Here is a 23,817-nt window from a genome sequence, read left to right on the forward strand (position 1 = left end):
TTTCGAATGCCTTTCTAAAAATATTAAGTGCATAATGCAGTGAGAAATTTGGTGTAAAGACTTTAGACATTAGACATTAGTGGCACTATCTACATTATGATAATAAACAAAAATGATGATAAAAAACCAATGATAAAACAATCATAAGAAAATGCATCAATGAAAAAAAAATTATATGTGATAGTAAAAAATTAAGGGTAAAAGCCATTTCGAAAACTATTATTCGCTTCCTGCAAGAATGTAATTTTGATTGAAATAAACATAAATAAATAAATAAATATAAATAATAAACTTGTTGCTCAAAAGAAACGAAATGTGTCCTACCATGGGTGGGCACATAAGCGGTGTTCAATATGTTATTTTAAAATAGGGCCAAGTTCTAATATAGTACCATATCTTTTTATTAATTTATTATAATGAATTTGATTATGTATGAATATGAGGGTTTAACAGTATCACTTGTTTCCCTTGACTATACTGTACTAATAAAAGACACATAGACTATAGAACTTAAGTTAAAGTACTAGTCAGTATAAGCTTGGTATATTTAAAATTTTTACATTAGCTTATATACTTAAGTCCAACTGGTGTTTCACTGTCCAATTAAAATATAATTATTTTAGTATACGACCGAAGAAGTATACCTAATTTTGCTGCATCTAAAATTTTAACTATTTATGGCAAAAAGTTTATATTACTGAAAGACAAGAAGGAAAGTCAAAAGAATAGTGGTTTAAAGTAAACAATCTTGCAGGAAGCTCTTCACACCTCACAAAACAATCTGGTTATAGATTTCATGAGACCATATTAGCTTTAACACACATTTCTACTATATAAAAAAATATGGCATATAAAAAATCCAATAAGTTGTCACATACCACAGCGAAGGAACCTTAAGAATTAAATTATTAAATATTACATTTGGCATTAGAGACCAAATGGTGAATGCGGAGGAATTATTTATTAATAATATAATTAAATGTTATTATAGTAATTATATAATTGGTTATGTGTAGAATTCTTTGATAATTTAATATTTAATATTTAGTGTTTAGGAAATTTATTTAGGAGTTATAGTTTGCTGTGTTAATAGCTTGTGTTATACAAGCTGACTCACAAGAATTAAAATAAAATGGTGAATGCATATTATTAAAATAATTCAAAACACTTAATGATATTTAAATGATTGATAAAATGCGTAAGAATTATATTTTCTACAAGTAATAAAAGTTTTGGAACTTTCCCATCAGATGTAAACATCTGAAAACAATAGACCTATCAGCCGCCAAGTTGTCTGATGGTTCTTTGAGATTTTCAATTGGGTTTTGTCCTATAAGTCCTGCAATTCATCGTCTTCGAATTTCTTAGCCTTCAAGGCCGTTCGTTGTCAACCATCTTAGCGGTTATAAAATATTGCTTGCGACAGCCGAAATACCGTGTAAATAAAGAGAACAAACAACTGTTTTTATTCTCGTGTAGGAATGTTCGTCTGGTTGGTCGGAATGTGTGGCTGTTAATGCGATTGAGTCCGGACACACTACTATTCTGTGGAAGGAATTCGCACGGCAACTGAAAACACTAGTTGTATAAAAACTTGTTCATTTCGATAGTGAATGATAATGTAGTCGATGGGAGAATGGACAGGATATTAGGTTAAGGTAAAGGAAGTACGGTAGCACTGTGGAAGTGTACAGTTACACGGGGGCAGAGAAAAGAAAAGAGAGCGAGACTTTTTTTCTTATTCCATGGTGACCAGCTAGAACCATATGGTATTTTGCTGATGTCGCTTCGGGTTCGTGATAGTGAGTGTTTTGCGGGTGGGCGGTTTGTATGTTAGGATTAAATTTTCGCATACGTCGGTTTTTTCTTTCACAGCTGTTTTTACCTTCCGATAAAAAGAATACATTTATATATTCTATAAAAGGTGTAATATGTAACTTTACATAATAATGCTATTCTTAATCGTTTTTTTTTAATCCAACTTGCCATAACTCTTTAATTAAATTCCAACAATATGGGAATGGCCAAAAATAATACAAAATCTTAAAAAACGCTGCTTAAAATTAAATGTGCCAGCTTGGTGGCGCCGTGATAAAGGCAACAGGACGGTTCTCCTACTGTTGCGATGGCCGAGGGTTCGAATCCTGCTAGGACATGGTCGTAAATTCATGTTTGTAATTGTTTAATATTTGTGATTGTCCTAGGCAAGAGTGTAAAATCCGACAAAGAAAAAGATCCCAGTCACGACAGTAACCAGGCTGGGTAAGACTGTGGATATCTTCTGGGATTATTTCTGAGTTGGTCACTCGCCAGTTGGTAGGTTTAATGCCGAGGACCGTGACTCGGAGCCCACGTTAAATAGTAGGTCCAGTCCAGATAAACCCATAGTTGGTAAAAGGAGACTGTAAAATATGTAAGGAAACAGATATTCTTATAAAAACTGCTATTCTTAGAAAAATTAAACCTTTAAAACTAACTACGGCACTAAATAACTTCGTTAAAAAAATGAAGCTGATTGTGAAAATCGAAATATGGCTGAGCTTTCGTTTCCTTTCTTTTAGGCATAAGTGAACTGGAGCGAGAAATCACACACTGACGTGAACCGTAATTACTTAACCCCTACCGTCGACTTTGTTTCATCAGCGGTGGCAGGTCGGGACAGCGGCGGGGCGACCGCCGACGAAAATGGGAAAGGGCGAGACGGCGAAGAAATCGGCCTGAACGGACGTGCTCGTGTTATTTTCTCTTGGGGGCGGAAAATGTTTTGCGGGTTTGAGAGGCCTTCGGGGCATAGCGACAACAGTTAAAGGTGCAACACATGTCAAGTCAGTGTGTAGAATAATTAGCAGAAAATATTTCAACGTAAAGCAAAAATTTATTCACCATGGCGCATTCGCCAATTTATTAGCAATTATAATATATTCAATTAATTAATTGATTAATACCTGTTAATACACGTTAATTAATATTAATTCTAATCCTTTAAATCTTCTGTAATTGTGTAAAGCTTATTTTTCATTATTTTTATTATTTCACAATAGGGTATTCTAGAGCCGTAAAATGTATATATTTTTTCATGTGAAATAAAAGAGCAAATTAAAATGGACTTTTGATTTAAATAAACTTGTTGGTCAAAGGATAAAAGAGAATCTTATAAGGGTCATCCTTAGATCGAACTTTTTACTCGAAATATGACAGAAATTTTGAAACCCTTCCGGAGGTTATAATTCTAAAGATATTTTTCTCAAATAATTGTTATTAATTGAGATGATTGTTATAAAAAACCATTTCTTCAAACTTATCTATCATTGATCGGGGAAAGGAATAGACTGTGGAAAGAAATAAAGGTGTGTGAAGATAAAGTCATTGTAAAATGACGATGTGTTTCTAATTAAAACTAGATTTTAATAGCGTTGGTGAGGTTATCAGCTACCATAGTTCGTTCCCAAGAATGTCCTCGTGGATGGGAATCCAGGATACTACGATGTTGTTTTGTCCATGCATAATCAGACTATATAATTCAAGAATGTGCACTACTATATGAATTTTGGATGTGGTAAAAATACGAAAACTAAGGTTTGCAGTGAGTTTAGCTATTCAGAGCATATAAGTCAGATTTTGGCATGTTTATTAAGTAAGATTATTATTAAGGTTTAGGATATTTTTAACGGTAAACATTTTAGCTGTAAAAATAGTTGAAACAGAAGGCATACTAAAGAGTGATTATAATATATATGATGTATTGCAACTCCTATAGAGGATTTAAATTATTCGGTATAAAGAACTCTACAATTTAAGTAATCTAATAGGATTTGCGGGAATAATTTCTGAAATGTTATTGAAGTTAAATTTTGTTTATTACTTTAATTTATTACTTAAATATTGTTTATTATAACACTCAGATGTGATATATATGTAATCCTGGATGAGGAGGTATGTGAATTTTTCTGATAGCTTAGTGGTGAATTGTTTTCGTCCTGTGACGGCGGTGATTAGGGTAAAAGGAATTGATGGGATTGTTTATGCGGAAATACACATTTTGATCATGTTATAGATTGATCACACTAGAATAAATTGCTTGATAATTAGATGTTTTCGCTAAAATGTGAGGGTGTTGATGAAAAACATAATGATACATTAATGTTAAATTAAAGTTCCTTCTCCATATTATCGTCGAAACATGAATAATAAATATTAATATCTAATATTAATAATTTGCTATAGAATAATTAATGAAATTAAACGTTAAATACTAGTAATTAATCAATATTTATAAAATCTTTTTGATATAATTAATGATTTAAAAGTTCTTATTTGTGAAAAAATCAGTGAAAACTGACATTCACCATTTAATTAATTCACCATATATAAAAAATTTATTTTGATCAAATCTTTATATAACCTATATTATAATTTTACTTAATTTGATAGGTACCTAAAATACTGACGTGTATTTAAAAATATAAGTAGTTTTATACATTAATATATATATTTTAATAATTCCTTCAACAATAAGCTTGACAAAATGGTGAAGCAAGATAATGTATTAATAAAGAGAAATATTACATTACATTTACACATATTATATATTAAGTTTACATTAAATTTTTAGATAAATGTAATTCGAAATAAATAAATATGTAGGAAGAATAAAAGAACCAACAAAAATAAGTATAAAGCTTGGTATTTCTACTACGGTTTTAAAAAAAATACGGGATACTAAGGCACGTAAGGTTATTGCACGTATATATAGGCATGCTCTAGATTCTTTATATACCGCATTTATTAAAAATCCTTCGAGATCCTCAAGATACTAGAACAACATTCGATTATAACATATCCCCAACGAAATGTCATTAATATTGCAATTATAATTATTATTATTAAGTCCTTATAGTGAAAGAAATCCATTTAAGGGTCATAAATAATTCCGGCTGAGTACATAAATAATGTAAATAATTTGTGATGCAAGATATTATATGGATTAAAATTAAAGCCAATAATTCAAGCCTTGTATAATTGAACACATTTTTCTCCCATTAATAAATTGCTTCAACTGTGAAACTAAAATTTGTGACAAGAAGACTTTTTTAGATATATTTTAGAGTTGCTTTCTCATGAACTAGAGTTTATTTGGATAGGATCTGCTACCTAACGTGTGTTTCGAACTAAGGCCCTCAGCATTAAGAAGCTTGAAAACTTCCTGTCTCACACAGCCCGGGTTACTAGGGTGATGCTTTGGTTATTTTCGGTCGTGTTTTGTACTATTGATAAGGTCAGAATACAATTACAATCACAAAAAATAAAATGCATCCATAACCAGAAAAACGATGGAGATAGATTAACCTTAGCACATTAATAAATGATGAAATGAAAATATTTATAACAATATTAAAGATTATATTATAGATAGTCATTATATATTATATAATTTGATATATCGTATTACTTGTCCAAAATGTGGTTGATTCTTTTTAGCGTATTGTCAACTGTTATTTTTATTATACTTCTCTAACGTTTCTATTTATGGAAATGATTAATGAACGAATTGGGAAGTTGTGATATTTCTTCGCTTGGTCATGTTCAATTAACTAATATCATGACCGCTCATAATGATACATGGTTGTCTAGATTCCTCAAAAATACATTAATGTTATTAGGCTTCATCTATCCAAGAATTTTTTTTGTATCTACCAATACGCCGTAAAATTAAAAATTAAATAAAAGCACCATTTTAGTATTATATTAAATAAAAATTAGTTCAGTAACCAAACAAAGAACCTATTTGTTTCACCCAATTTTTAAATTAGTAAATATCAGATTGTCTAAGAATTTCTTGGCGAATTTGGTTATTTATTCGAATTATAACCAGATTATATTAATTTCTTTCTATTTTTTGGTCTGAATACGCTTAGTATATATTTGTAGGCTTCTTAGCAACGTCCGCTTGGAACAAGTATAGGAATTAAAGCAAATAATTAAGCAAAATCTGTGAAGATTTAATGTAAAAAATAGTATTACTTTAAGATGGTGGAGATAAATTGATCGGTAAGCTGATTGATGCAATTAAAATGATTAACAGGCTAACCATTATTTTCACTCTTAAAAATTTTGGTTTCGGCAATTTAAGATTGGTAATTCTGACATCAATGACAAAGAACAGGTTGGAGAAATAAAAAATGAGTCAATTGTTTCCAGATATTTATATACTATGAAAAGATCTAAAATGAGGGAAAATTGCCACCACACGAATTGACTGAAAATGCTATTTCTATTGTTTCAACATCGCGGTTTCATTGCCTGCTAGGAATTAAGGAAGGTTTTTTTTAATGTGATGAAAAGTGGGTATACTACGACAATCACAAGTGCAAAAAGTCATGGGTTAGTATAGGAGAGTTATGCACATCGACAAAGAAGCGGAATATTTAAGGCCATAAAGTCGTGTTTTGCATCTGCAGATGTCCACCTATCTCTATTAAACAAATTGATTGCATTGCTATAAAAAAATTCCCGTTGCTCGAAAAACGTGCAGTATTTCAAAATGAGTAGTTATTGGTTAAAATAGTGTAATAATAGAACATTATTGAGAAACAAATAAACCTTTGTCCTTCGATAACCAGCTGGTGATATTTATTTTAGTCACAATATTGCGAAGGATGTTAAAAGTAAATTACAATTCTAATTCGATTCCGATGAAACGTTTTAACATCGAATATCGATTGATTATAACAAGATTCCCAGCAAAATCTCAAGTCCATAAAAGCCAGCTGGATCCAATTAAGCCCTTTATTTTGTCGTGAGTTAAACGCATTATCTTACCCATTTATAGTGAATATTTTCTATTAAAGAACCCATAACATAATATAATCTAATCTTGATCGAGGTTATATTCGTGTAGCAAAAAAACATTAATTCAAAATAACTATTTTATTGTATTGTTGTGGTATTGATCACCCCCTCAAGATACCATTATTCTATACTATTCTATTTTTTCACAAATAATCATTTATATTTATATCGCCCAAAATTAATTTTATTTATATTGAATAGAGGCTATGAAAATGGTGACAAAATAGTGGAACTCATCTAGGGTCAAAAAAGTAGTCGATTGAAAACAGTAATTACTCTTTCAATCAAGTGCTCGCTCCGAATATTTTTTCCATTCGTGATAAAGCGACGAAGGTATACGAATTTCTTCCGACATTAATTATGAGAGAGGAAAGGACGGACATAATTATTTGGATATCTGAGATATACTAAAATTCGACACGGTCAAAATTTCATTCCTTAATACTGCACAAGCGCACTTTCGAAATTTGTTTAAATTCGTGTTATCGCCAACGGTTGACAGACAGTCAGATGGTGGAATAGATAGTCGATACTTATTTCGAAGTTGCCGCTCAAAATATTTTGCTTGAAAATAATTTTTTAACCGACTTCGAAAAAGGGGCAGGTTCTATGTTCGGCTGTACGTAGTTATAAATTCTTTTTTCATTCGAAAGAGTGCCCTGCCGAATTAAATCACGATCTGTTGAGGGGCAAGGAGGGGAAGTCGAGGGAAACGCACAAATTTCAAAGGCACGTACAAATTTTCACATATTTTTTATCTAAAATAATCGGTTACATGTGTATAATGTTATTGATGAACTGACCGAATGGAAAATCTGCAGTCGTTCAATGCAAAAGACATTTAGTTTGACATTTTAAGCACTAAATATGGCATACAAAACCTCGCAGAAATATTGTAGACAAATGCTTCTATGGTGTAATGGTTAAAGCGTTTGTAACTAATAAGTTGGGGCTCAGCTCAAACAATAAAAAATAATAACATAATTTTGTGATATTACCGACAAAACAAATCTAAATTAATATAACTGTTTGGGTTCTGAACCGACTTGGAAGTTGTTAGTTGGCAGTAGTTAAAATAATATTGAAAATAGATACATAGTTTTAGGTAGGTATTAAACTAAATAGTGTGTATATAGTAAAATATAAAATACGTGTAATAGATAGGTTAAGTAAAGTTTTTAATTATTCTTATTTTGTTATTAGAACGATTATTATGTACATATTTAATTTTTAAATGTTTCTTTTTGTGTTAAGAATCTATGTTTGATTATTTTTTAATTTTTAGAGAGTTCCTTATTTATTTTTTGAACTCCGTTCAATATTTTTGTTAAAAATATTTTATAAAATGTCTGTTTAAAAGTTAACTGTTCTATTAGGGATTTTGTGTTATAGTTTTTTATTATAGAGTCAGTTTTTGATAGTCTATTTATTTATATTTTCTATTAATAACATACATACATAAACACCAATTATTAAGTATTATAGGATAGTGTTTAAAACAATATCTGTTTGTTCACTAAATCTTGTGTAATCATTACACTACATTTAAATTAAGGATAAATCTAGTCTATGTGCTGAATATTCAAATAAAATTGAGATAACATACTCTTTAATAAGTAGTTTTGATTATATTTAATTTTAATAAAGCAATACTTATATTTACAATATAAGAATAATACTAAAATAGTTTCATTTTACTATTATTTTTATTAATAATATAGGTAATTTCAAAAGCTAACAATAACATGTTTTTTATACAAGACGCTTTTTGTTTCCCTTTCTTCGGGCATTTCTTTACTGGATTTTCATTTAAATATGCCGAAGAGCTATTAGCTATTGCTATATAATTACTTGCTATATCTTAATCTATTTTCGATATCTGCAATTAGGGTAGAAAAATAAACATACTTAAGCATAAAATTTCTTATATATTACAATTATGATGGCTTTATACCCAGTTGTATTTTGATTCTATTTATTAGAATTATTTAATTATAATAGGCGTTTTTGTACAAAATCCCTTCCCGAAAGGCCTTCGAACACGTTTTAAATAATAAGTTTCGATTTTTATTTTCTGCTAGTAAATTATTTTAACAGCTTTAAATCTCCTAGCTATAAAATTACAATGTAGGGAGTAACTTAACCTTAAAATATTAATCTAAACTTAGCAAAAATTTATTATTATCTACCTACATACATAACTCACAAAGAAAAACTATATCAAATTATTAGATTCATAATTATCCATATATGTTACTTTTTCTACTACTAATCAAAACTATCCACCCATAACTCAATCGTAAACACCACATAGAAAAGAGATATGGGATTACTCCAATCATGTGACTGTTTCAGTCAGGTGGTTCTCTGTCAATTGTTTGGACTCTGGCGGATTTAAAATAATTTTCAGGGTACGCATGTGTAATGTAAACGAATGAAATTTTGGTCATGTCGAATTTTAGTGTCGTCTGGATCTCTGTGCTGTAGAAATAAGATAATTTAAGAAAATTAAATTGGCAAGAGGTACTGTGAAATCAATTTTGCAATTATCAGTATCACTTTGAATTTACAATAAAGGAATGAAATAATGATCTTAAATTAGTTTCATAATATTTTTCTATTTGGAAAGTAATAATGACATGATATAGTAAATTTAATTGTTTTATTTCTATTTTACTCGAAAGTGTGTTTATAATGTATTTTGTTTTTCTCAACCGTGCCATTAGTGAGACGGAGTTGTGTATACTCTTACTCCCTCTCGTACTAATGTTGAAAATGAAAAGGAAATTAATAACTTCTGGATTCCGTCTCAAGTATTTATTAACTACACCACTGATTTCTAAATAAAATAATTTTATTTATTGTTAACCGGGAATATTTTAAAATTATTATTCGGCGAAACATTTTGGGAGAAGTTTTAACATTCAAGAAGCATGAACAAAAGTCCGAAAAACTCAAAAAAATTTCCTAATAATTGTCAAGGTAATATAAATATAGTTAAAGTATTTTCTCTCTCTTTTAAAAAGCCTTTTAGTCGATTACATTAATAAATAAAATTGAAACATAGAGTTCCTAAATGCTGCTATGCTAATGTGAATTTTTGTTTACAACCGTACTACAACAAAATGATTGTATATCATATGTGAAACTATAAAAAGTAATTATCTAATTAGTTCAATTATTTCGGAAACAAATCATCTCGAGTCATTCAAGGGCCACCGCAAAATAATAAAAATATAAACACTAAGATTAAAGCTATAAGTTTCCCTTATCCTCTCAGTTCCTCCCACTGACTTATTAAAAATGGATATCCAGTTCTTTTTTTGGCGTTATCAGAAAAGGAACGAAATTACGTTTAGTCAAAGCCGCTATAAAAAGGCATTTATTACAATTTACACTCGAGCGGAAAAAATCTCTCTAATTTAGCACCAGTTCATCTAGGCGGGTAACTTGTGCCCCATATGTAGGTGGTATTAGGTAGGACGAAGAATGGCGCCCACGACTTTTAAGGATTTTATATGGCTTTGGAAAAATCCCCGGAAGTGGAAATGGAAACACTGAAGAATCTCAGTTATTTACGAAAAGGCCACCCACATTTCAAAATGAGAATTTCGAATTTTAATTTGACCCTATGGACGTTTATTAAATAATTTTTATTTAAAAGAATACGTTAGTAGGAATTTAAAGGGCAAATAATACAAAATTTAAGTGTTTTGAGTTTCTGTCAAAATTTAAATACTTTAATGGATATGTATGTATCAAAGAATCTTCTTGCTTAAAGGTTCATGAAGAAACTAACTATAAAGTTTTAGGCATATTTTGTAACCCATGAAAATTATTGCAATTTAATTTTCAACTTTCTTTTAATCATTAATCTATAGTATCAGGACCATAAATTAATCTTAAAGGATTTGCATACTAATAGAATCGGGACATTTGTAACCAATTTCATGTTGAAGCCTGAATAACAGACTTCATTTTCACTATAAAATTGTTTTCAGTCTGAAAGAATATGTCCGAATTTATGCCGAGTAAATCGCATTTGCGGGAAGTTTTACTTTTCTACTTCAATTTGAAGAAAATGGTGTCTGAAGGTCGTCGAATGCTCTATGAAGTTTACGGTAACCATGCCCTGTTAACTTCAATAATGTGAATAATGGTTTTGACGATTTAAAAGTGACAATTTAGACATCGAGATCAAAGAGCTTGCAGGACAGCCAAAACAAAATTGAAGACGAGTATTTAAAGCCATACTTCGAGTATCAATAGGGATCAACAATGGGCAAAGACACAACGTTATATTTTAGCATGACCACACTCGACCACGCGTTGCAAAACTGCTGAAAACATATTTGGAACATTAATGGGAAAGAGAAATGTTACCACACCCGCCGTATTTTCTTCTTCTGGTTGCTACTTGTTCTGACGCATGTCTCGTGTCCTGTCTCACATGTGCTTGTATCATAAAATGGGTCTATCCGTATATATTGTCAAGGGATACATTTTTCACGAGATGGAATCCGTAAATTGTTAGAAACATGAGAAAAAATAGCGGCTATCCCTGGACAATCCTTGGAATAAAATACATTATAAGGAATACTCATTATTAAGCTTCAAATTAAGAAAACGTGTTTAAAATTAATTTATAGGTCTAATATTTAATAACTGGAAACTCTTTTGTAGGTTGCGGGATCTAGAATAGATATTACAACATATAATATGTTTTATAAAGCATTTTCGTAATTAAATTCAAGTTCAGGTAATTCCTCTTATTAAAAAATTAATGCGTCTAATTATTATTAGAGTTTCAAGATTGTATACAATAGACACAGTGGGTATATAATTAGATAGTGAGAGCAATATTTTGGATTTCAGAAAGTTGTATGAATTCATTAGCAATGGAAAAAAACTCGCTCCAATGAAGTATGAAGAAATTATAAAGATAATAAATTCTTTAATTCGTATTTCAGTTATAGAAATCACAATACTTGATAATAAATAATAAGGAATATTACAGTATACAACGAAAGTACTGAGGCGGTTTTCTTCATACCTGCATGGGAATATAATATCAATGTCAAATTAGGTAAGAATATGTCATGAAGAGAGCTCACAACATAAGGAATGCTACAGGGTTCGATGCTGGATTCTTTATTTCTTATGTTATATATAAATGAAATTGTATATGTAAGAACGATGGTGTGAATAGTGTGATAAATGAAAGTAAAATTGTTGTTGTTTAAATTTGAAGTTGAGCAGAAGCTAGTTGACCGAAAACAGACTGCAAATCTTATACTTCTCTATAGATAAGCTAAGTAAGACACTTCATTGTAGAAAAGCATTCATTAACGTTTCAAATTCAATGTTAATAAATAAAGAAGAATTGTAATTTAGTCGCTTTTATATTTTATCTGATATCTTGTTGCCAAATGAAGAATTTACAGAATTGATAAAGGAAGGTATCGACACAAAAAGGAGGTAAATGTAAAATACACCAAATCATGGAAAGGGAATAAGTGTACAAAAAGTTTGATATATGAGGAATTAGAAATTGAAAGATTAACGAAGCATTATATGAATTTTAATATATGTAAACGTGAGTGAAGAACTACATTATAGTAATATGTGGTGGTGGAATGTTGAAACTTACCTGGAACACGTTTATTTTTTGTTATAAATTTATTTCGTTCTCCACTTGGTATAAACAAATATTGCCACGAATAATAGATATGTAGTCAATTCAAAGCAGTATACCCACGTGACCTGTCAAAGCGTAGCAATATTGCTACAGCAACTCTGAATTTTAATACATTTTGACATTGACATACAACACAATTCTAATCTAAATAAAGTAATGAAACAAAGCTGTTATGTATTATAATTTATTTTAACATTATACTACATCTAATGCATATATTATCGAAGAACTTAAAACTATAAATAATTATACAGCCACAATAATTTATAGGTTAGAGTTGTTTTAATATATTTGCATAGAACTTTTTTCCACACTAGTATAGGTAACAGAGTTCACAGTGTTAGAGTTCTAGGCGCGTTTTTTTTACGTTGTTGTATCCCCCGAAGGCCTAATCCACCTAATTAACATTTGTATATCTGAGTAAGGTATTTTACTTTCATTAGATGTCATATTTACCTTTTACGCTTAGTTCTTCTTTCCTTCGATGCAAGGTTTCCTTGTAAAGTCATCCTGATATTACTATATTTCTCCTTAGTTTGTTCTGTTACTATCTGTATACAACTTTCTTGATAAAACTACATTTGATTACTGAATTATCCTTAATGCATTTGCTATATCTGCAAAACAGTTACTATTATATCTCTCCTCATACATTTTAATCAAACGTTCATATATATTCTGAACAATAACATACATGCTCATAAAGTTTTCACACTCTATAATACAATTTCCTACAGTTACAGTATATTAGATGTATACTGACCTTTAGTTGTTTTCTGTTTCATCGCCCTGTCTTGATAATTGCCAGCATTGAATCATAAATCCAGACAGTTCTGGTTTGAATATCCTCCTCGACCTGAATGTCTATTGTAATAATTCTTTGCAGTGCCCCATATCCAATGTTAGGGAGGACGACGCAATACTCTGTGGTCATAACGTTCAGCAATCTAATCTACCATGTATATATTCCCAGGCTTATTTCTAAAAAGTAAATTATATTAAATGCAATTAAATGTTTCATTTATATTTACCGAGCAACAATTTAAAGTAGATCATTCTTTAACATGGTTTCTTCCAAACTTATTTTTTGTATTTTAAACTATTCCTTAATTGCAGCCTTTGTTGATACACTTTTTCCGATCTTCTCCGCCAATATACTATGATATTGTGTATTGTCATAACAATAGTTGATGGTTATTCCAAGTTCTTTAAAAGCTGATTTTCAAACTAGTGCAAAAACAAGTCATTTCTAACAAATCACCCTTGGACTTAGAGGAATACACTAATTCTGTACTAATTCCAGAATGAAGAACTATATGTCTGCAATGAATAATTAATAAATGTTATGACTAACAAAATCTACTCCATAGTTATTCCAAAGTTTACCTTTTATCATCAACTTTTGTTGTCTTTACACTATATTTATTATCATCTTCCCACCACCCAATATACCATTCTGAAACATTCATGTCTCACCTAAATATACAAATTAATATAATAAACCTTCCTTTATTTTGTTATATGTTTTTAAAAATTGTTATTATCTTTACACCACTTAAACCATAAATTACCCAACAATGTATGAACGGATGTTCTACATCCTTCAAATAACTACATATCTTTTGGCTTTTTATGGATATTTTCCAGATAAACAATTTTCAATATCTATATATATATATATATATATATATATATATATATATATATATATATATGTATATATATATATGTATAATAATAGAGCGTTAAAACAACCTTTGCCGGTTTAATATTTTGAAAAATTTTGCTTCGATTACATGTTCGAACTTCTCTAAAAGCGCTCTATCTCTTTTTATATATAATAAAATGAGAAGGAAGATGCTGTATGACTGTAAAACGAATTTACAACTTTCGACAGGCACATAATGATGACGTGCGTCACTACTGTTTTGAATAGACTATATTAGGTTCTTATTATATTATGATATTTTTTCTTTAAAAATACATTTATTAGTATAAGTTATGTACAACATAAATTAAAATATGTTCCATCATTCGTCGCTTTATTCCGTCATTCGAGATTCAACACCTCTTAAGTCTTGCAACGTATGTAATCCCATAGCGGTGTCATGTAATAATACGCATTTTTTCTTTAAAAATATATATATTAGATGTATAAATTATGAACAACATGAGTTAAAATATGTTCCATCATTCATCGCTTTATTCCATCTTTCGAGATGCAACACCTCTTAAGTCTTGTATGTAATCCCATAGCGGTGTCATGTAAGAATACTCGCTATTGCTGTTTCTTTTGTCACCAGTAGGTTATTCAGAATATTCATTTGACGTCAGTATATATCTGCAATAACAGTTTTAGCAGCTCTTAACACCTTGCTGGTCCTACTAAATGCGCTGCAGTAATTGATGGTCATGTATATTCGGCTACTTTGTCGATATGGATAGCTCTCCTGGATGATCTTTCAAATTTGTCATAGTATATCTACTGTTTATCACCACTCACAGCACGCTTCGCCTTTTTTCCTCTCAAGCAACGATACCGCTGCTTTCAAATAGTTTAAAATGGCATTTTTGGCGTCTGACAACAATTCTTTCTCCTTTTTGTTTTGTAATTAAATGCCTTGACACTTTTTTCGAATCCGTGTCAGTGACATACAAATGACCACTTTTAAATGGTTAAAACCAAAACTGATATTTAGGATATGGCATACACCATAAGCTTCTAAAAGTGTAAAACGAGTTTAGACAGAAGATATCTTCAAATCAACTGAGAAAACTAATGAATGTCGAACATGTAATTTTGGCCTTATCCAGGATCCACGATATTTTATATAAATAAATTTTAAAACTAATTTAACAGTTAGGTGCGGTTGTTTAGCGCTAATTTACGTTAATACCTCGCATTTACATCTTACAAATAGATATCGTTGATCGAAATATACACAAGCACCTAACATAATAACATAAAAACCAAAGTTCATTATGGATTCATAACATAATCCTGCAATTTAATATTACCATTTTTCTCTGTAGATTTATTTTCCTTTTCAAACAATAATTGAGCAATGTTAAAATATATAAATTAACTATATATTATCGATAGCATTGGCCCAGATACTCGTAAATTTCGAAACGCATCATGTTTGTTTAATCATTAATTTTTGCTAATCTGCTCGAGTTTATGAAGATTATTCTTTCTCTTGACCTAGACATTTGTTAGTTCGTTAATTTGTTCCTATTTTAGATATGATTCAAGGTTTTTTGCTGAAGATATGATGCAATTAAAATCGTATTTATAAAAAATGATGACTTTAAAAGTGTGTTTATTTACATTTTAATTTGAATGTCATTTATAATGAACTTGAAACTGGCGTTATATGTATATTAAAAAAGTTAATTGAGTTATTTCTAATTGTTCGTTATTTCAAGATTTCTCATAGATAGCTATAGTTATTGTTTATAAGCTATTCCTTTTTTTTTTCAATAAAACTAGATAATGTAATTATAGGTGTAATTTAATGTTTCCAATTTTAATATATAATTAAAATAAAAAAGGTTCCAATAGTTATATTTTGAATTTTATTGTACATGTTTCTTTGTGTGATTTCTCATTTTACGTTCTTACTTCTATTTTATAAACTCAATTATTTTTCGTAGTTTAATGTGTTTAAAATATACCCGAAATTTCAAAAGAAACAGAGATAGAAAGAGAAAAAGCAAGAAGAGGAAATTGAATGGGCCGAAAAAAGTAATCTAAGAACATTATAATTCATGGAATTATCTAAAAGAACATAGATAGATAGCAAAGGATGTAATTATTAAAAAATATATATGTACTACGTACATAAATTCATAATCTCTTAATTTTGTATATGTTTTATTATTAGTGCTATTAGAGTGTTGGTATTATTCGATCGAACTACTTAACGTATCAACATTGGCAACAGTACCGTATGAGTTGAATTACTTAATTAGGTCGGATCCTTGTTTATTGACTAAATAACAGGTTAATTGGAAAGTTACCATAGTTAAACACTTTTTTTGGCAAAATTAGTTTTTTTTTATTCAACATAATTTCCTTCAAGGGTGATACACTGATTATAGTGACCCTCCAACTTTTCGATACCATTTTTGTAGTACGATTTGTCCTTTGCTTCAAAATAGGTCTCAGTTTCGGCGATCACCTCTTCATTCGACGAAAATTTCTTGCCAGCGAGCATCGTCTTGAGATCTGAGAGCAGGAAATAGTCGCTGAGGGCCAGATCTGAAGAATACGGTAGATGAGGAAGCAATTCGTTCTTCATCGTCTTTACTGACTTGTGATAAGGTGCATTGTCTTGGTGAAGTAGCAGTTTCTTTTTTTTTTGAAATACGGCCGTTTTCCAGCGATTTCGTCCTTCAAACGGTCCAATAACGCTATGCAATAGTCGCTGTCGATGATACTGCGTTTTCAAGGTAGCCACGGAAAATTATTCCATGCGCATCCCAAAATACTGACGCCATAACCTTGCCAGCTGACTGTTGCGTTTTCCCACGCTTTGGAGAGGGTTCATCGTGTGCAGTCCACTCGGATGACTGTTGATTGGCCTTCGGAGTGAAATGGTGGAGCCATGTTTCATCCATTGTCACATATCGACGCAAAAACTCGGGTTTATAACGATTCAAATACTGCTCTGAATCATCAATTCGTCGTTGTTTTTGGTAAAAAATGAGTTCGCGCGGCACCCACTTTGCAGAGAGCTTTCTCATATCCAAATATTCGTGAATGATAGGATGTACACGTTCAATTGATATCTTTGAGTGTCTGCTATTTCCTTCAGTTTCAATTTACGGTCATTCAAAATCATTTTGTGGATTTGTGTGGTGAAAACCAGATTTTAACTATTCCATATGAACAAACATCGAGAGAAAACTTATAGTTACAAATACAAATACAAATACCAAAACAATATCAACGAAGAAATCAATAACACTAACTTTATCGTACGTCATCATCCTTTCCACGATTTTCAAACTTTAATTATTCAAGGAATCATGAGCCTGTGCCTTCTCGGCTGATCAATTGTGACAGGCACTTGCTTAAATATGATAACCTAACTGAAATAGCTTCAATATCTTTCCGAATTCAGAATTTAATTTATATGGAGTTTATAGCAGATTTACATTTTATTTTTATTTTATTTATAGATTCCATCCAAGAAGCTAATATTTCATCTATATATACTTCATATCTATGCTTTATAGAGTCTAGATATGAAGCTAGAGACCACCATAGCCACTCCTGCTTATTTTGATTGCAAATCCTTATTAAAAACCTTAGTTTATTTACTACTACTTTATTTTCACTGACTGAACAGTTGATCCCCTAATAAATTAAATTTATACACGTTAGTAACACATTATTTAAATTAACCATTAATTTGTAATCATTGCGTTAATGAATCTGATTTATTCCAGTGAACGCTAATGATATTTCTTTCACTTAACCTAGACATCACCTTATTATTAAATATTAGGTACGTTAGACCTTCATGTTATGGGATGTAGTAACATTTGCTAATAATTGATGTTGCGACGCAATCATACTTAAATATGTTTAAGAAAATTGTGTAGTTTTAATTTTAGGAAAATTATAAATGTTCCTATTATTTGTGCTATTATTATTTTTTGAACCTAATGGTTCTAGGCAGACAGTATGTTGCGATTCAATTTAATTATTTATATTTAAAGAAATCGTTTAAAATTGAATTTTTTGTGTGTGTTTCGAATAATGGGGGTTCAAGTACCGAGGTCAAACGAAACGTGTCAGAAGTTAGACCTGGTAGAGGACCATAAACATCAAGAAGACCAAAAATCTAAGAGGTATCGAGAATTAATCAAGAATCAAGAACAATAGAATTCTTGTATAATCGAAAAGCAGGCAAATTCGTAAGTATATATATATATATATATATATATATATATATATATATATATATATATATATATATATATATTACTCAGTACAAGCTTAATTTATAAATTAATTCATTACTGCTGTTCTGTTGTCCTTGCATTAATACACAAGAGAGGCGCATACGGGATTAATACATCAGTATGTATTTCCAAAATTAAAATAAAACCAATCAACTTAAGCTAAACTTAACAATACTACACAAGTTCAAGTGTGGTTTGGTTCGCTTTTTTAGTCTTCTGATATCCTGCGTGTTGCCCAGTAGTTGTCCAGTATTTTAAGGCGAAATCTTGGATCACTTAATCGTAAAACTTTGTTTTGGTTGCGTTGGATACTAGCTGGTTTGATGTTTTAGTGCAACCCCATATTTGCACCCCATATGTTCAAATTGGCTTTATGATTGACTGGTAAACCAATATATTTGATTTTAGGCCACGTTAAGAGTATCTTCCGACTAATCAGTAAAGTTGTTTGGCTCTGAGTCTAATCTACTGTGATTTTTGTTCTGCATGATGTTTCCATTTTAACCTACCATCGAGATATATTCCGAGGTGTTTAGCTGATACTGCTTGAGGAATCGATCAAGTGATGAGTGGGCCCAAGCGCAAAATAATCACGGACACATTTGGAGCTATTAAGCTGTATTTTCTAGTCTCTAGTCCACTTGTAGATCCTGTAGAGCGTTACTTTACAGCATACTTTTATACAGCTTTAGCCAGAGAAACAGATTTTGCAATGATAACTGTGTCGTCGGCAATTATTAACTTACTAATAATGAATAATTAAATAGGTCTGACTTATTATAAATGAGATAAGAAAAAACGTATTATTTAATTTTATAACATAACATACTAAATTTGTTATTTAGAATAGTTTTTTAAAATCTTTTCGTACAAAATACCGCCAATAATAAAATTTTAACACAAAATTATCAGCTTAGTGGTAGCCGTAGAATAATAATTGACAATAAATCATATTTTTGTATTTAAATTGCGTAAATATATCAGTATAATCTCACGATCACGGTCGTAATAAGCAAAAATGATGTTGCGCTAGAACCGATCTGCGGTCGAAACAATTTTTTAACTCGGTTTCTACACGATCCATTTACAATCGACGTGACACTAATTGAGGGTTACGAAATAGTGAATTTATTTTTATTGCTTGTCGTGAACAATTCGGTCTAAGTATGCGCCGTAATTTCTTTTACAGATCTTTATGCGTCGAAATTGCGAATCACGATTGCAGATATAAATGATTCCCAGAAAATTATGTATTTTTAAAATCGCCGTTTTATGTAAATTACGTACAATTCGCTTTTTTTATATGATTGTATATCAACTTCGCCTGAATTATAAAGCGGCTTAATTCCCAGTTTGATATTATAATTTTAGTATTGATTGTTAGATATTATAAGAATATTAGTGAGAAAAACAGGTACAATGCAACTTTTTCCCACTTATATATCGTTTCGAAACAGCGGTGTTAGTTTAACAGCGATCCTATTACTGCTTCATCCTCGAACTCCCTTGGCATTTCGAAATTGTGTGCCAGCCAAGCCATGCTGCATTGATCTGAACAAGTAACAACCAGAGGAGAGATATCTGGTGAGTACGATGGGTGCGGCAAAACTTTCCATTCGAGATTCAACTGTGTTTTCTTTACAAGTCTTGAAAAGTGCGGCTCAGCGTTGTTATTCAAGAGGATGATTTTGCGTCTGTTACTTGATATCGCTAGTCTTATTTTCAACAATATATCACTATTATACAGTATACATTAAAAATCATCGTGGTCCGTGGATTCTGGTAGTTTCGGAACTATGCGTATGTTCGTTGGCGCAATTTACTCGCCGCAAGCCTGAATGCTAAAAGTCGATGTAGCCAAATTTACTGTTAGGTTATTTCTTATAAGGTCGTATTTTATTTTAGAAAAAAAGACTTCCTGACATTAAAATTAACAAAAAATAGAGTAGATACGTTCTTTAGTATTTAATACAATATATAGTCTTGCCCTTACATTTGGCACTGCATGGTATTGCAAGCCAAGCTTTTCTCAAAAGAAATGGCGATATACCGTATTGATTTGATTAAACGTTGGGTATTTATCTGTTTAACTATTAAAGCGTTTGATATGGCATTTTTAAAGTTATATTGTGATGTTCCTTTTGACTTTAAAAGAAGGCCTTTTAGTTTAACATTTGAACGTTTTAACGGGATTACAAATATAGAGTCAAAGGTAGGTATAGTTTCAGTTGTTACAAATAGGATAAATTCATTAAATGACTTAAATTTGGCAGTGAACGTAAATTAATATGTCAAGTTTGCAATATGACGTACTTAATAGCAAGGGAAAGAAATATTTCACCATGAGCTTGCTGCGCAACTAAAACCGATAACAATCTGCAATTTAATCTCTGCATCTCCAATTTAATGATTTTAGTATTCTTTAGTATACATACTTTTACTTACTGAATTTTAGCAGCATCTTTGTCGGATCCATAATAGAGATGTTATATAATCTAATTTAATTTTAAGAATTTGTAAGGCTTTGAAAGTTGGAAGCCACAGGGCGATAAAAAAATTGCGCTTAAAGAATTTCTTAGAAAATAAGAAGCCAAGAAGCTTATATACCACTCTATAAGAGGTTATTATCAAGGTAGTATTTTCTATAAAACTATCGATATGATTATTATCTTACGAAAGAATTTTAGGTAGGGTACGATAAGTCAAGGAGGGTTACAGGCAACAAATTTATTTGAGTCTGTCTATATAAGTTTTTGTTGTTAAGAATGTTATAAGACTCAATGCTGAAGCAAATACAAGTAGCCAATATAAATCCCAGAATAATAATCGACAATTGAATTTTGAAGCATACGCCGTTTATTGGCCGTAAGCAGTTGGGATGCGACCTCCTTTGAATATTCCAAGAAATATGGAGATCCCGTCCCCACACCTTATAATGTTGAGCTACCGCCAAATCAGGGCAGTCTCGGTACGACTATGACCAGACGAAGAAGGAAGAATCCTAATTAAAGGACAATTGAATGATCTTCTGAGCTGGCTTATCGAATAAACCGTAATAGAATCCAGTAGTTTTATTATAAAAACCACCTGCCCACTCTCTATTCTCACATATATTTAAGTAATTTCAATTAATCGTCCAGTTTATAGGCTTTGCAGAAGTGCAAGAAAATATTGCATACCGAAAAGGTAGTAATTTAGAGAATGATTGTACTTGCTACAGCTCTATGATTAATTGATAAGGAAAAGTAATCTGCCAAAATATTAAAGAAGAGAAAAGCAGACCTAAGCAGAAATGAAAGAAAATAGTTGAAAATTATATATATACTAAAATAAAACACAAAATATTAACATCATTGAGTTTTTAGGTACTTGAGTCCTTGATTTCATTAATTATGGTGGTGTTTTTTAGACGTTAAGCCCTTTTTCCATGAAATATATTAACCTTGTCTTTATTTGGAAAAATTTTTTATTGTAACTTTAATTGTATTGTAATTAATTAGTAATTAGTGTGAGAAGTATAAAGGACTGTATCTACAAAAAAGTTGTTATAAAATTTTATTTATATATAATACGTTTGTATTATTGTATATTCAAACATATCGTAATTTAGTAAATAGTTTATGGCATAGTTAAGGTTCATTGTTTTATATCTTCTAATGTATAATTTAAAATTGATATTAAATTTTAAAATATATAAATGAATATAATATAAAAAATTATTATTATGCTGTATTTTTCTTTGTACCTACTCTAAAACGTTTCGTAAATTAATGTCATGTTCTAACTGTTTTTTTAAGTCATTTTTACTATATATACATATATATTATATATATAGCTTAATATAAAACTTATGAACGTTAGCCTTTATTTTAATAACTAATACAGAGTATATCTTACGCCTCTAAGACTATGCCGATATCAGAAGTTTGGTTATAGATAAGACATAGCCCTACTTATGACGTTCCAAGCAATACTGAGAATATTCTAATATTTCTAACACTGGGAAGACGCACGCCAGCGCAGTATAGTCAATCTACTGGACCACGGTGAGTTTTAATGTATCCTCTATTATACGCATAATCTGTTCAGTTGACGTTGGTAGGCATTTGTAGTAACTATCGGTCTGAACAGCTCGTAATATATTGCATTTTGTTGACCCAAATGCATGGCCATGACAGTTCGCTTCAGTGTCAATGTGAATAATGATCTTTCTTTAATTCGTGCTGATGAATTTTATTGAATGTAGAATTAAATCTATGCATCTTAACACTTTGGCTAGTCTTTGGTTTGGAATTGTTTACATTGACACTTAATATGTATTCTCAACAATAGATTAATTTTCAATTGAAACTTGGTTCATGTTAGTTTTGTTAGAGAAATTCGGTGTATAGTATAGTGTTTTGAGGTATAACTCACTGAATAAGGACCTACCACAAAAGTATGGGTGTGAGGAATTTTGCAATTAACTTTAAGTAATCTCGCATTCTCATTATTTTCAGTGTATATATATTTTTAATCGGATAATAGGATTGTAACCTAAAAGTTACTGAACCTCATTCAACTATGATATGCGAAAATATTTTTGAAATGAAGAAAATGATGAAGGAATTATTTCTGTGGAATTATTTGTGGCTACAGGAAAGTTGATTTATTTTCGATTTTAGAGAGAAATTTAAATAAAGTAACTGTTGGGGCGTTTAACCCGCGATTTCGGTTCATCAAATAATAAACTATGTTTTGAACTATTTATGGACTTTTTTCACTTATTTTTATTTGCATAGACTACATAACTTACCTTAAATGTTTACATTCTTGTTCTATTTTTTAATGCTTACTGTTTTTCCGCTTAGATTCTAAATTTAACCTGACTTTTTATAAATGTCAAATATTACAACTAATTACGTCGAGGACATCCGGAACTATCTTACCCATCGAAGAAAGAAATATTGCCTATCGACGTGTAAATCATATATAATAAAAGCGTTTTTACATATAAAGACGCAACAGTAACGGGGCTTTAACTTTAAAGAAAAGCTGGAGCCTATTAAACGTTTAGTCAAATTTTGACACATGATACAGCCTATATATGCTGGTTTTGATATTTTTACTGGTTAAAAAAATAGAATATATAAAAAATAGTATAAATGTAATGTTGAAAGCTTCTGAGAATTAATTACCTTTAAAGCTATCAAGAATCTGCGTGAAATTAAATATTCCGAAATATTCGGTTAAATTTTAGTACAATTGTTAACAGTTGAAATTCTTAATTTAGTTATCTATTGTATTTTTAATTG

The 23,817-nt window shown here is 30.4% G+C and overlaps 1 protein-coding gene across 1 annotated transcript in view; it reads right to left on the reverse strand.

The window, feature by feature from the left end:
* LOC143191711 (UNC93-like protein) overlaps nucleotides 1-23,817 on the reverse strand; it is a 211,625-nt gene that overhangs the window by 134,970 nt on the left and 52,838 nt on the right. The window lies entirely within an intron of this gene.

Source organism: Rhynchophorus ferrugineus, unplaced genomic scaffold (genome assembly GCF_030347505.1).
Source record: "Rhynchophorus ferrugineus isolate W39M unplaced genomic scaffold, kcgeb_rfMv2 rfM2, whole genome shotgun sequence".
NCBI lineage: Eukaryota > Metazoa > Arthropoda > Insecta > Coleoptera > Curculionidae > Rhynchophorus > Rhynchophorus ferrugineus.